Below are 14,426 nucleotides of genomic sequence, written 5' to 3' on the forward strand. Positions count from 1 at the left end.
CATGGAGACTGAAGGCAAGGAAAAGATTAACCCTTAATGACCTAAGCACACCCAATAGAACTCCTAACACGTCTCCCAGGGAGACGCCGCGCAGCAAGGAGACCGCGGCGACTCCGTATCCTGACAGTTATAGGGGTTTTCCAGACAGAATTTTTTTTTATTTTTTAGCAATGGGTTAATAAGTACATCCATATACCTTTGGCAGGGTTTGGAGTGATTTCTGGGTGTCTCTAGTTGCTACTGGCATCCTCTTCATTTGTTTACTTGGTTTAACTTCCTGCTGCGCAGCGTCCTGTGTAGCTTTTACACTAGTTCCCTCTCATTCAGCCCCTTTTCCTCTCTCACTCTGTTACACTCCCCCCTCCCTGTCTCACTAGCTAAACTATCCTGCTCACTACTCTTCCCTCCCCCTCTCGCTGTCTCACTAGCTAAGCTATCCCGCCCGTTACTAGTCCCTCCCACCCTCCCCTCATCTTCCTAGCTATACGATTCCGCCCAATACTACAGGAAGAGGGGAGGAGCCGTTCCTGGACACTGGAAGGCTTGGCAAGTATGGTGGGGGTAATGTTGACATTCTGTTTAGAAATCGTTGAAACGGAACATCACTTGATTTTCAGAAAGTGTCCCTGAGGCAGTCACATGACCGCTCCAGAGATATGGGTAATTATAGATATTTTTTTTTTAAATTAAAGTAAATTAGAAGTTAGGCAGGGTGAGGGGGTTTAGTTTAGGGGTTAATTCTTAGTTTATCCTGGACAACACATTTAATTCACAGTCTGCTAGAGTTGGAGTTGCTCTTTGCTACAGTTTTTTTTTTTTTTTTTTTAGAGGTAATTTGGAGTAAGAAATCCCTCTTTATAATCTATATATGCCATCATAAGACATATGTAGAGGTGTTTCCTGGAATCAGGTTGGTTTCCTTTGAATCATGTAGTGGATCCACTGGGGACAAGGACTGATATAAGTGATTTGTGTAAGGGACTGTGGAATGTATAAACTGTATGAAAAATTGTACCTAATTCCTAGTTCATTGTCGACGTGCTACATATTGCAGACTGTTAAAACCTTTCCTCTAGATTTCCCTTCCACAATCTGTTAATATTTGTCCACTATTTGCTTAAAAATGTATTTGCTTTGTGATGTACTTGGTTGACAGTCCCGATACTTTAGTAATACACTATCACAAAAGCTCTAGAAACTATTGGATGGCAATGCTACTTAATTTACTACCACAAAGATCCTTTTTTCTCTAAAGTAATGAACTCATTTCCAGTTAACTTTTATTGCCTCATCCCACTGTGATGTTTGCTTTCAGCAGAATTGCATGCTGTTCCCATAAGATAAAGCTGTTGTGTAATAGTTTTGTAACTGTTTGTCAGTTGTTTTTTACCTCTACTTATAGAAACATAAAACCAGAAAGTTATGTGATACACTACAGTTCACGTGGGTGCATTTCAGATTTCTTTCAAAGTTGTAACAACACATTTTAAAGGGATATTGTTCATAAGGTATTGCGTACTATCAAGAAAATGTGGTGAAACAGCATAAGACACATATAGTTCTCATAATTGTAGTTTTCTTAAGAAAGTACACTACAGAAAGTACCCAATTTATGTAGTTGGTTGTCATCTAAGGCCAGGGTCACACCTGTGCCTGATCTCCACTCGGGGGAATCCATTCCCCATTCCGCTTTAAAAATGGGGACTTTAAAAATCAGGACTTTTCTGGTGGAAACCCAGTGGACCCCATTATAGTCTATGGGGTCAGTGGGTTACCGCTTTTTTAAGTGGATTAGTTTTCCCGTTCGTGGCGTCCCCAAGTGGACCCCACGAATGGAAACCCAAATGCAGGTCTGAACCTAGCGTAAGTGATGACCACTTAGCTGACGTTCTAATACCACTGTGGCTCTCTTGGTACCTAGCCTAAAGTAGGTTCTTAAAAAGTGCTTCACAGTAGAAAAACTGCCAAAGAGAGCTGAAGCAATTTGGTACGCTGCAGTGGAAAAGGGGCTTTATTTATTCAGAAAATAGGAGTTATAACGGGTGGAATTTTTTGATCTGTTTTACTGGAAGCTGTTTAGATGTTGTTTGTGCCAAATATGTGCAAATGTCATACGGTAAATTCGGAACCTCTCAACTTTGTAGGTCACCCCCATGCAGGAATGAGACTAACAATTATTGTGACTTTTTTTATTTGAGAAATTTTATACATATCATGTTTATCAGACTAACCTTGCCCACTTTCCAACTCGCGTTACAAAAGTATGTTGTGTAAAAAGTCACAAAAAGTTTGCACAAATAAACCCCCCCAAAAAATGCACATTTTTGCAACTTTTTAACTGAAGTATTATAGAGTGTATGACTTGCTAACTTCCCTCATTGTTAATGTTGATTGATTGTATACATCTTTTCAGTTTATCACAATTGATAATTTCACCATATAGTAGCAATTTCTGTTACTAAATTGTGACATTTAATGGATTTATTTTTCATTTAATCTGTTTTCATGTTTATTTTCACTTTTTTATTTAACAGATTACCTTTTTTATTCATATACATTAACCACTTCTGGACTGCCCATAGACTATAAACATACTGAAAGTGGTTGCCTATTTCTGACAGGATGTACCGGTACGTCCAATCAGAACACAGCAGCTGCTGAAGCTGGGAGCCAGTTGTAACTTTAGCCGGAGCTCCCAGAGAGATGACAGGGAAGGTTTATTCCCTTCCCTGCATTCTCGATCGCTGTGTGTACAGCGCTCAATAAGCGCTGTATACACGGCTATGGGCGCCGCCATGATGCAGCTGCCCTCTGACCCGGCGGTCACGTGATCCGCCAGGCTCAGTGTCTTACAAGAGCTGTTGGGCCCTACAGGACCCAGATCAGCTCTGTAAAGGCCCCTTCACACGGAGTTTACGCTCCGCTGTTTCAGACACGTATACACGAGCGCTTCAAAACACATCCAATTCACTTCAATGGGAGCGCGTGTAAAGCCGGCTTTACGCACGCTCCCATTGAAGTGAATGGGATGTGTTTTGAAGCGCTCGTGTATACGTGTCTGAATCATCGGAGCATAAACTCCGTGTGAAGGGGCCCTAAGTGTAAAGAACAGCATGCAGGAGGCTGTATTCCTCCTGCAACTGAGGCTAAATGTAGCAGCCTCTGTTGCAAGGGAAGTCAGCCTCCCTAACAAAAAAAAAAAGTGATCAGATGTCCCCAAAGGTCTCTTATGACCTTATGGGGACACAATCTGAAAAAAATAAATAAAATATAATAAAAAAGTAAAAAAAAATGTAAATAAAATAATATGCTAATAAAACGCCGTTAGTAAAGGTTATAGCCCCACCCCTGACAACACCATACAAAATAAAAATTACTGTAACGGAAAGGAAAAACTATTTTATAAAGTTTTTCAGTAGCACTTTGTGCTATTAAATAAAAAAAAATAATAATAAAGTGAAAACCAGACACAATTTCCCTCCTATTATGTTTATATTTTCCCGGATATAAAAAAAAAAAATTAAAACACATTCGAAAGTAAAAACAACATAAAAATAAAGCCCTATGTGTCCCCGAAAAAAGACGCAAAAATGAGTCGAATGAGACATACAAAAAAAACCCGAAAATGTGTCTGGTCCTGGACCACAAATTGGCCCGGTACTGAAGTGGTTAAAGGTCATTTTTTACATGTATTTGGATAATATTGCCGTTGGATGCTGGAACTTTTTCTTGACTGTTAACAGGTTCTGCTCCACTGATTTCAGATCAGCTGGATTTTTTTTCTCTAGCCCCCCACCAATCCTAATATACTACTTAGGCTCTCTACTGTCATTTGGTCAGTGTAAGACAGGAGCAGACATGGGGGCATGATTCAGAACTTCAAACAGAAGCAGCCAGGATCACATCCCTTACTTTTTTCTGTCGAACACTGCCCACCTGGCAGTACAGAGCCGAAATAGCATATCAGGCACCAACACTCACAGCATTGATAGCTCAGGAATGGTGTACTGTGGGCAACACAGTGGCCCATTGGTTAGCACTGCAGCCTTGCAGCACTGGAGTCCTGGGTTTGAGTCCCGCCAGGAACAATATCTGCAAGGAGTTTGTATGTTCTCCCCGTGTTTGCATGGATTTCCTCCCATTCTACTGACATACTGATAGGGGGAAAAAAAAGTACATTGTGATCCCTATATGGAGCGCACAATCTACATTAAAAAAAAAAAAGACTGGTGTACTGTCAGATGTCATTACTTCGGCTACCTACAGCACTCGCATTTAATTGAATGATTGTGCCTGTCAGGCTGAATACCTCCCATTCTAAGATTTGGTGGGGGTCTCAGCGGTTACATGGATACAAGATAAATACTTTTAGTGGAAAGACCCCTTTAAGAGAGTACGTATATTTAGAAGTATGTACTTTTTTCCAAAGTCCAATTTTTTTTGGGGGGGGGGTTTCTTCCTATCAGTATGGAGTGTGGGAGAAAACCCAGACAAACAAGGGGAGAACATACAAACTCCTTGCAGATGTTGCCCTTGGCAGAATTTGAACCCAGGACTCCAGCGCTGCAAGGCTGCAGTGCTAACTACTGAACCACCGTGCTGCCATCAAAGTACAATTTTATAAAAGCTATTATATTATTAGATTTGTGATAACCTTTTATTTTTACAACATATTTGGTACGAGTTGCGTAATAGTTTTGGATAAAATATTTGACTATATTTACATGTTACAGTATTAATGATTATAAAGCATTTGACATCTCCTAGACTGGGCTTATACCACCCAGCTTTCTATAAGGAAGTATTTCTCAGTAACTGTGTTTTGCAACTCACTTTCTAATAAGGGAAAAGTCTAGGTACTTTCCACATTTCTGACAGTACTGTTTGCACTTGTTGAAACCTTCAACTGAGGACATATGACTCCTCTATTTTCCACTCAGCTATAATGTTTTAATACTTACTGTATAGCTAGTTACATATAGGATTTAGTAACACTAAATTCAAATCTATTTAGCATGGAAGTTATTGAACTCCTCCACCATGTTATAGTTGGCAATGATAATGTTGCTTAAAAATACTGTATATTAAGATGTGTACAGTATTGCTATCATGTAAGTTTGCATAAAAAATGTCGGTCCTAATGTTAAATATCTTGTATTTGCCGGTGAGACTTGTGTCCACTGTTAAATATCCGGACCTGGCCTTGTCCACGATAGGAAGAAGTCAGCTTGTTATAAATCAGTGTAGAGGTTTATTAATATCTTGAAGGAAAACACAGGAACAGGGAAAATGTCCAAATAACACAAATATCAGTCAATTGTCAATAGCTTACATCTTCAGAGAAGTTAAATCATCTGGATATCTTGTAGTTACAGCTTGGTTCATGCTTGTCATCTGGTTGGTGGACTTGGGCTGGTTACGACGTTCATGGATGTCCATCTGCCTGGACCACCCACCCTGGTGTTCCCAAAGACAGACCTCCTGGTCTTCCCCTGGTCTTCCCAAAGACAGACCCAGACATGTGTATTTCTTACTCATTTATATTCATGAGAGTGGGTGTTACCTTCCATCTTGTAGCTATGTAAGGAGATTTCTAAAATGGTCTACTCTAACCGCACCCATGCACCCAAAATATAAGACTATGATGTCAGTAGAGTGTTAACCCCATGTCTGCTAGAGAATATTGTAAATATATAATATTTAACACCTAAACAGTCTCATCAATTATGGGACAGATGACTCATTCTGAATGCTAACATTACATCATATACAGTCACATGACTGCTATCTGTAACCTCTGATTTGAGAAGTGTGCTTATGCTGACATGCTGGATAAGGATGGTTGTTGTTAGCAGGACTTGCCTAATTAGTGTCAAGGTCCAATATGTGCATGTGTAGGTATGTCTGTGAACTCTCCTTGCAAAAACTACTGTTTGCAGAAAATATAATATACTGTAAGATTAATGTTTTAATGCATCCACTTGCATGGAGCGTTTAAAAGTAGATGAGAAAAGCATGATATCTCTTAAAGGGAGTCAGTCACCCAAATAAACCCTATTGAGCTATAAGCACATCCAGCCAGGGTTCATGTGAATAAAAAAGCTTTTTTCTGCTTCCTGATCCATTTCTCTGTTCCTGATTTATTAGTTTTTTTTAATTAACAATGGTGATGAACTGTTTGGTACACCGTGGCCATAACCATTGCCTCACTGTCCCTAGATAGAGCTACAGTCATGGCCATTAGTTTTGGCATCCCAGAAATGAAGTATTTTTCCCAGACAATGATGGCAATTACACGTTTTGTTATACACATACTTATTTCCTTTGTGTGTATTAGAACAGCACAAAAAAAAACTGAGAAAAAAAAATCAAAAATGATAAAATTTCACACAAAACTCCCAAATGGGCCAGACAAAATTGTTAGCACCATTTCAAAATTATGGGTAAATAACTTTTTCAAGCATGTGATGCTCCTGCAAACTCACCTGTGTCAAGTAACAGGTGTGGGCAACATAAAAATCACTGGAAAACCACATATCAAGAAGGATCCGCAACATCTTGGGTACGTATAAAATTTAACCTTTAATCCATGAATTAAAAATTAGCCCCGATGGGCAAACAAACAAAATAACTAATACATAGTACAGTGCAGAAAAAAGTCAGAAAGGTGGATAAAAAACCGCAACTAACGCGTTTCGGGGTCCTTAAAGCCCCTTAATCATAGTGCTCTCCGTCTGTGTGTTTTCATATCATATATATATACGCAACTGAAACTTGCCAGTAGCAGTGTGGGTGGAACAAAGGCTAATTCATTGATTAATAGCACACTTGTTTGTGCTAGTTGTTCCTGTGTATGTAACAAACCAAATAAAGTTTGACCAAAGCCGTATGTTCCAACACCACGAACTGCCACTAAGCAGTATAATATTTGCATAAATATCAAAAAAAAAAAAGAATAAAACCTATAAAAAGAACATTTAGTATATGCAAAAGTGAGTTAATGCAAGTTTAAGTAAGTAGAAATTTACAATGCTCATTGTACGATAACATGGACAGCTAATGGTTATATTCTAATGACATTCATACATATAAAAAATCTCTATCATAAAAACCATTAATGCTGAAACACTTGAGAATTAGACAACTATACCTCAAGATATCCGAAAAAAGCAAAAATTGCTTTGATCTCCGAAAGTGGTTTTGTTTGCAACTACTATCAATATGAGTTTGGATATGAATGGGACAAAGGGGGGAATGTAACATGAGTCAAGCGGTCACGTGATCTAAAATGACCAATCAGCAAAAGTCACGTGATCAAGGGAGGAGCCAAGAATACGCTAACAACGACTCACTAGCAGTCCCGTAGAATGAAGAGACCTGCAAGGTAAGTGAAGTAGCGTAGATGTAATTATAAAGAACTATATATAATGGAGAGAAGAAAGAACACTGCCGATCTCTGGATTTAATACTATTTGCAGCAATTGTCAATCGTAAATAAATGAATGAAACGAGGGATGTGTAACATGTATAAAAATGATCGCATGATCGAGTTTGGCCAATCCGCTGAGATCACATGATGGGAAAGGACCAAAAAAATTTCTTGTCAATATACGGTAATGTTTGTATTAGTAAATGAGGGCCAAATCTGATTTAATATTCATACCGGAAGGTTGACGGCAACCGAACCTGAGGATCCATAGACCCTCTTTTATGTGTAACGTCTTCTTTCTATCTCCTCCTCTGATGTTTTCTGGTATTCTTTCTAAACCCCAAAATTGTAAAGATTTTACTGATCCCTTATGTACATTCATAAAATGTCTTGAAGCTCCTGATAACCCATCTGAATCTACTTTTTTACTGTCTCTTATATGTTCCATTATTCTAACTTTTAAAGGTCGTGTAGTGCTGCCTATATAATCCAATTTGCAATCTAAACATTTGATGCAATAGATTACAAAATCTGAATTACAGTCAATGAAAGACCTCAGATGTACCTTAAAATTAGTAACAAAACTGCTCAGTTCATTGATGTTGGTAGTATATTGGCAGCATCTACACTTTAAAGTGCCACATTTACCCGTGCCTGTGGTGCGGATTCTAGAGCACGCCTGTGAAGGGGAAGAAGAATGGAGGTAGCTAGGAGATAAATCATCACCCAATGTGATACCTTTTTTGGGGACAAAATGTACTCCTGGTTCTAAAATGGTTTTAACAAGAGGATCTAGTTCCAAAATGGGAAGGTTCTTTTCAATGATGTTTTTTATTGCCTTAAATTCCGGACTAGACTTGGTAGTAAATTTGATGGATGAACTATTTTCAATGGGCTCTGTAACTTTTTTCTTGTCCAGAAGATCCTCTCTTGTTCTATGTTTTACCTTATCTAGAGCTCTATTAAGAGACCATTTAGGATATCTCCGATCCATCAAACGTTTAGAAATATCTCTACTTTCCCTTTCAAAATCTTCCTCTTCATTGCAAGCTCTTTTGGCTCGTATAAATTCCCCCATGGGGATACCCCGAATCGTGGCAGTGGGATGGCAACTTTCAGCTTTTAAAACTCCATTCCCAGAAGTTGGTTTGCGATATAATTTAGTAGTAACTTTTCCCGTCTCAATGTTACCCACCAAGGTGATATCCAAAAAATTAATAGAAGAAAAGTTATGTAAATGAGTAAAACTTAAGCCTGTACAACTACTGTTAAGAAAAGAAATAAACTCTGGTATGGGCGCTACATCTCCATCCCACACAATGAGGATATCATCGATGTAGCGCCCATACCAGAAAATGAATGAAGAAAAAGGATTATGAGGTGAGAAAATGCATTTCTCTTCCCATACAGACAAAAACAGATTTGCTATAGAAGGAGAAAAGGGGGCCCGTCATCATGGATTACCCAGATTATGTTTCTAGTTGTCACATCGTTCTTAATGATACTAATACATATCGAAAATTAAAACAGGACCCTACAACTGAATTTAGAACAACATTAATTAGACTATTGGACGAAGGGGTGGCTTTGGGTATTTTAAGTGAAATTGAAAAAACTTTCCTAAATAACCCTACTCCTACAACAGCCACCCTATATGGTTTGCCGAAAATCCATAAAGGCACTAAACCTATTTCTTTACGGCCAATAGTTTCGGGTCGTAACTCTCTTAATGAGAGACTTGGAATTTGGCTGGACCGGATCCTACAACCTTTAGTTCTAAGAACTCCAGGCTATATCAAGGATAGCCGGGAAGTCTTGAGAACATTCAATAAATTTGAGTGGGTCTCTACCATGTCTTGGTTGAGTTGTGACGTAGCTGCCCTTTACCCCAGTATCCCCCATGGGGCTGCTCTTGAATCGTTGGCCATACATTTATACAAATACAGTATGTATACCCCAGTCATGTGTGAGTTCATTCTTTGTTACATCGTACTTACTGGAACACAATTATTTTGTTTTTTTAGACACCTTTTACTTACAGATTAAGGGGGCACCCATGGGGGCCCCCTTTTCTCCTTCTATAGCAAATCTGTTTTTGTCTGTATGGGAAGAGAAATGCATTTTCTCACCTCATAATCCTTTTTCTTCATTCATTTTCTGGTATGGGCGCTACATCGATGATATCCTCATTGTGTGGGATGGAGATGTAGCGCCCATACCAGAGTTTATTTCTTTTCTTAACAGTAGTTGTACAGGCTTAAGTTTTACTCATTTACATAACTTTTCTTCTATTAATTTTTTGGATATCACCTTGGTGGGTAACATTGAGACGGGAAAAGTTACTACTAAATTATATCGCAAACCAACTTCTGGGAATGGAGTTTTAAAAGCTGAAAGTTGCCATCCCACTGCCACGATTCGGGGTATCCCCATGGGGGAATTTATACGAGCCAAAAGAGCTTGCAATGAAGAGGAAGATTTTGAAAGGGAAAGTAGAGATTTTTTCTAAACGTTTGATGGATCGGGGATATCCTAAATGGTCTCTTAATAGAGCTCTAGATAAGGTAAAACATAGAACAAGAGAGGATCTTCTGGACAAGAAAAAAGTTACAGAGCCCATTGAAAATAGTTCATCCATCAAATTTACTACCAAGTTTAGTCCGGAATTTAAGGCAATAAAAAACATCATTGAAAAGAACCTTCCCATTTTGGAACTAGATCCTCTTGTTAAAACCATTTTAGAACCAGGAGTACATTTTGTCCCCAAAAAAGGTATCACATTGGGTGATGATTTATCTCCTAGCTACCTCCATTCTTCTTCCCCTTCACAGGCGTGCTCTAGAATCCGCACCACAGGCTCGGGTAAATGTGGCACTTTAAAGTGTAGATGCTGCCAATATACTACCAACATCAATGAACTGAGCAGTTTTGTTACTAATTTTAAGGTACATCTGAGGTCTTTCATTGACTGTAATTCAGATTTTGTAATCTATTGCATCAAATGTTTAGATTGCAAATTGGATTATATAGGCAGCACTACACGACCTTTAAAAGTTAGAATAATGGAACATATAAGAGACAGTAAAAAAGTAGATTCAGATGGGTTATCAGGAGCTTCAAGACATTTTATGAATGTACATAAGGGATCAGTAAAATCTTTACAATTTTGGGGTTTAGAAAGAATACCAGAAAACATCAGAGGGGGAGATAGAAAGAAGACGTTACACATAAAAGAGGGTCTATGGATCCTCAGGTTCGGTTGTCGTCAACCTTCCGGTATGAATATTAAATCAGATTTGGCCCTCATTTACTAATACAAACATTACCGTATATTGACAAGAAATTTTTTTGGTCCTTTCCCATCATGTGATCTCAGCGGATTGGCCAAACTCGATCATGCGATCATTTTTATACATGTTACACATCCCTCGTTTCATTCATTTATTTACGATTGACAATTGCTGCAAATAGTATTAAATCCAGAGATCGGCAGTGTTCTTTCTTCTCTCCATTATATATAGTTCTTTATAATTACATCTACGCTACTTCACTTACCTTGCAGGTCTCTTCATTCTACGGGACTGCTAGTGAGTCGTTGTTAGCGTATTCTTGGCTCCTCCCTTGATCACGTGACTTTTGCTGATTGGTCATTTTAGATCACGTGACCGCTTGACTCATGTTACATTCCCCCCTTTGTCCCATTCATATCCAAACTCATATTGATAGTAGTTGCAAACAAAACCACTTTCGGAGATCAAAGCAATTTTTGCTTTTTTCGGATATCTTGAGGTATAGTTGTCTAATTCTCAAGTGTTTCAGCATTAATGGTTTTTATGATAGAGATTTTTTATATGTATGAATGTCATTAGAATATAACCATTAGCTGTCCATGTTATCGTACAATGAGCATTGTAAATTTCTACTTACTTAAACTTGCATTAACTCACTTTTGCATATACTAAATGTTCTTTTTATAGGTTTTATTCTTTTTTTTTTTTTGATATTTATGCAAATATTATACTGCTTAGTGGCAGTTCGTGGTGTTGGAACATACGGCTTTGGTCAAACTTTATTTGGTTTGTTACATACACAGGAACAACTAGCACAAACAAGTGTGCTATTAATCAATGAATTAGCCTTTGTTCCACCCACACTGCTACTGGCAAGTTTCAGTTGCGTATATATATATGATATGAAAACACACAGACGGAGAGCACTATGATTAAGGGGCTTTAAGGACCCCGAAACGCGTTAGTTGCGGTTTTTTATCCACCTTTCTGACTTTTTTCTGCACTGTACTATGTATTAGTTATTTTGTTTGTTTGCCCATCGGGGCTAATTTTTAATTCATGGATTAAAGGTTAAATTTTATACGTACCCAAGATGTTGCGGATCCTTCTTGATATGTGGTTTTCCAAAGAATTTTGAAGCTCCTAGGAGTCAGGAGACAGGGTCGTGCACCGGGGACGTCTATTTCAGGGTGAGCTAACCTCTTGCATTTTTTCTTTTCTAATATAAAAATCACACCTGAAATCAGATAAAAAGGAGAGAAGTTGACTCAATCTTTGCATTGCGTGGCTGTGTATGCCACACTAAGCATGGAGAACAGAAAGGAGAGAAGATAATTTTGGCCATGATGTATCTTATCTCCCTGCTATGAATGACAGGGCCAGGCAATGTACATGTCAGTTAAAGCAGAGTGGGATGGAGGGAATAGGAGCTGGACAGCCTATATCTATGAGAGTAATGTTGACACCCTCATTGAACTAAACATCTAATTAACATATCAGGAAAAAGCTTAATGTCTCGGCAATGGAGACACTGATTCGGAAGCACAAATAAAGTATCTTATTCACATGAACCTTGGCTGATTGTACTTATATTTAAGTAGCTCAAGTAGATTGTTCTGATGACAAACTCACTTTAACGTTCAAGATTTCTTGCATCCTTAACTAAATTCCAGTTTTTTTCTTTACCTTTGCTCAATGGAAATATTGACCATATAAAGATGCTTGTTGAAACAGGTGTTGTTTTTCACAAAAACGTCAGAGAAAATTTTCATTAATTATTCAGGACACATATACCAAAATGTGTGCCAATAATTGGTTAAATTGTCAACTATGAAAATGAAACCATGATGTTTAAATTACTTAAGGAATTAAGTAAAAAAAAGTAACCATAAGTTTCTAGGCTGTCTTGTTTGCTCAAGCACAATAAATATTACATAGATAGCAAAGATGCCATTGCATAACGTCACCATCTTCACAGCCTGACACTTTTACCTGCCCATATTCTTCAGAAGTAAGCCAGTAGGTTGGGTGTGCCGACCCATGACATTTGCAAAAGGATACTTCATTAACTATAAGCCAATATACTAAATATGTACATATTTTAGAGAAGAGTTTTGTAACTGAATACTATAATGATAAGTAGTATTCTGGCTGGTTTATTATCATTCGACTCAAAGTATTAAAAGTTAATCCACATTGTCCAATTTAGAGTCTATTTAGAGTAAATGTAGTACATACCTATTATCTATACACTTTGGGTGATTCACGAATGACAGATTGTGGTAAAAGTCACTAATGTTTACTATGCCAAAGCATTATTTTTTTTTCCAAAAACAAACAAACAAAAAAAATAAATAAATAAAAAAAAAAATATATATATATATATATATATATATATATATATATATATATATATATATGTATGTATTGTGAGAGAGTGAAGGTTGTGGTCGGGGAAGACAGGTACATTCCAGCCAGGCACCTAAAGGGTGTATGGTAAAGACCCACACCAGGGAGGTCAGCTGGGTAATCAAGGCCTGATAAAGTCTGTGTGTGAGGACTGGGAAGTGTGGCACCAAACTGACAGAGCTGACCTGTCCAAACTGAATCTACAGAGCAGGTACTGTGCCACCCGTTGTTGTTGGTGGGAGCCTGGTAGCCTGTCTCCTGTATAGACAGGGAAAAGTTTGTTTGTGTTCAGTTTAGGTCTCAACCAAGAAGGTTTTGTTTTGTTTATTTGTGCCTTTGCAAAGGCAATTAATGCACTGCAAGTGAATAAAGCCTGAACTTGTGTGCTACCCAGTGTCTATGTCCCTGTTTCCTGCAGTGCTACCAAGCATCTACCTGAGCAGTTCCCCACTATATATATATATATATATATATATATATATATATATATATATATATATATCTGTATATACAATATCTATAATTTGTGTGTGTGTATACATTTATTGTGTTTTGTTCTGTTTTTTTTTGTTTCCTTGTATTGTATTTTAGGTACGGCTTTATGCAAAGAAATTAAATGGGAGATTTTTCTCTTGCCAAGCTTCAACACATTATGCAGGGAAACAAAAAATCCTATAGAAGCTTAGTAAGAGAAAAACCTGTTTTAAAGCTGAAGCCCCACCTGGTGTAAACACAGCGTCAAAGACCGCAGTATTTTATAGTACCTAACTAATCCCATCCAAACATTGCAGAAAAATAAGTTGCAGTTTCCCTATAGGTATAATGGAAGCAGAAAGTTGGCACTAAGTCCCTGCTACGTGGGGACTTAGCCTTACAGTAGGGTGACAACCTTGCATACTCCTAATTCTTGAGTTCAAGCCCCACCCTGCACTTAATGGAGAAAAAAACTTTAAGTTGATGGAGGGATCTCCAGGCAATCTCCTCAATAATCTTTACCACAGGGAAGTGATGTCAGAGTGCAGTGGATATTAATGATCTGGCATTGGGTAAAAGTAACTATCCACTGGTTGAGAAGAACTCAAACCCAGTAGACTCCTGGAAAACCAGGATGAGTTGACATATTTGTCAGTTACATTCAGTGTCCTTGGTGATCTGGAGTTGGTTTTTGGATTACGACATCACATTAGACAAATGCGGTGTGTTTGGTATCGGAATAAAAATCTTTAAGCCATGCCACTTTGCATTGCCAAAGCCTAATAGTTTTCTTTCCAGGTGACTTGCAGTTCTGTTGCACCAGC

At 38.1% G+C, this 14,426-nt stretch overlaps 1 protein-coding gene across 1 annotated transcript in view; it reads left to right on the forward strand.

Moving 5' to 3' along the window:
• Positions 1-14,426, forward strand: part of AUH (AU RNA binding methylglutaconyl-CoA hydratase) — a 171,807-nt gene that overhangs the window by 141,413 nt on the left and 15,968 nt on the right. The window lies entirely within an intron of this gene.

This window comes from Leptodactylus fuscus, chromosome 1, assembly GCF_031893055.1.
Source record: "Leptodactylus fuscus isolate aLepFus1 chromosome 1, aLepFus1.hap2, whole genome shotgun sequence".
NCBI lineage: Eukaryota > Metazoa > Chordata > Amphibia > Anura > Leptodactylidae > Leptodactylus > Leptodactylus fuscus.